Source organism: Oryzias melastigma, linkage group LG9, assembly GCF_002922805.2.
Source record: "Oryzias melastigma strain HK-1 linkage group LG9, ASM292280v2, whole genome shotgun sequence".
In the NCBI taxonomy this organism is placed as follows: domain Eukaryota; kingdom Metazoa; phylum Chordata; class Actinopteri; order Beloniformes; family Adrianichthyidae; genus Oryzias; species Oryzias melastigma.
Genome location: NC_050520.1, coordinates 31,922,534 through 31,924,545, shown reverse-complemented (window position 1 = coordinate 31,924,545; position 2,012 = coordinate 31,922,534).

The window sequence follows — 2,012 nt, the reverse complement described above, 5'->3', positions numbered from 1 at the left end:
TTTTAAACCATCTGTATCACAAATATGCCCAGAACGGGTGGAGTCCAGCTAACAGTGGAACCGGTTTGACTCCTGCTCTGTTTGAATGAGGATCAACCAGCTCTCACCAGCTGGTCACAAATGCCATAAGATTTCCAACTGAACATAGTCCAATAATCTCTTACAAATCTCTTACCGCTACAATCCAGTGGTACTGCCTCAGCATACATGTATTATTGCATACATGTGTATTATTTAAAGCCTCAAAATCTGTACCTGCACAGTACAGAAAACACATGTTTTCACTTGGCGAAGGCACGTCTCAAACACAGTTTAATTACAGTCAGGCTTTCAAATTTGGGATGACAGCCCTACAGCTGAAGAAAAGAACCAACACTGTACCAGCAACTGGAAACCCTGGGCAAAATACTGTCCATCACAGGGCAATTGAGAAACATTCAAGCGGGATTTCCAAATAAAAATAAACGGCATATTTGTAACAGTAATAACTACAGCCACTAAAAGTTTGTTTCTCAATGTTTTTGCACAGAAATGATTTGACGCAGCTCTCTGCGTTTTGTGTATTGCCTTCAGGAAAAACAAAAGTACCTTCTGTGTATCCTGTCCTGCATGCAGGATCTACCGTGAGAGCTGGCAGAAATAATAACAGCCCAAATGAACGGCAATACAGAGACAAACTTGAACTTTTACCACTCACTTTCCTTCTTGTGGAAATTTTAAAGAAACTACTAACTTTGATCTTTTTGATGGAACTCCTCACAGACATAAATTAAATCTGAGATCCGTCTTTAAATGAAGTCATAGTGTCTGCTTAAAGCACAGCAACAAAGGAACGTTTCTAAATCTTTACAGATTCGTTTTTTTTTCTATGTAGGATTTAAGGGACTATGTCGAGGAAAGCAATAAATCAGTTGAGAATCTGCAAAAAATATGTTGTAGTTTTGAAATACTGCCATTACTTCAACCATCTTGTCCAGGTATTCTTTTTAAAGAGTAAAGTAGGATTTATATAGACTTATCTGACTAACTAGGAACAGGATGTCTATTAGATACTTGATATAAATCGACTGTAGATGTCTACAGGAAATCTCTACCAATAGTGTTCTAAAAATATCTAAATAGAGGTCTACTTCACATCTACTTGCAGACATCTAATCTTGGGATTTTAGATGTCTATTAGAGTACTTTAAAACAAAACCTTTACTAGTTAAGAAAATAAATACTATAACTTTACAGCCATCTATTCATCTTCAGAATGCACTGAATCCCTTTTGGGGTCACAAGTTTGCTGCATGGTTCCAATCCAGCTCCTGTTGAAGGTGGAGTTCAGCCTAAGCAGGTCACCATTTTGTCACATGACCAAACAAACACACAGAAGCAGACAGCAGTTAACCTATGAAACATGTTATCGAACCGTGGGAGGAAGCAGGAGAAAATCCACACCTGTTGAGAGAGAACATGCAAACTTTAAACAGAAAGATCCCAGTTGGAAATGCAATCAGGTTCCTCTCACTGTAAGGTTAAAGAGCTAAACACTATTCCTTTGTGCAGCCTTTTTGTTCACAGTCAACTAATAATCACGAAGTTCTACATTCCAAGAAGTAGCAAACATTTCTACTGAAATGTACCAGGAGTTAAAGTTCACAGAGTGGCCTCCACATCAATATTGTCATGTTTATACAGTATTTGATATAGTAAAAGGAGAAAAAGAATGCTGGCACACCAAAATCATGATGATAGAAATATGTTTGACTTGGCTTTTCTATTGTATATCTAGTAAATGTTTTAAAAAGAACTCTAAGAGACATCTGAAAATATCCTAAGATTAGATGTCTAGATTTCTAGTAGATCTCTATATGTGGAACAATATTGGTAGATGTCTAACAGAATAACAAAATAAAGTTGTCTGAGATGTCCAGTAGACATTTGCAATAGATGTCTGTTATCCAATAGATACTCAAAATCAAACTCTACTGTAGATTCTTTTTTTTTTAAACAATTTGGTTACTGGA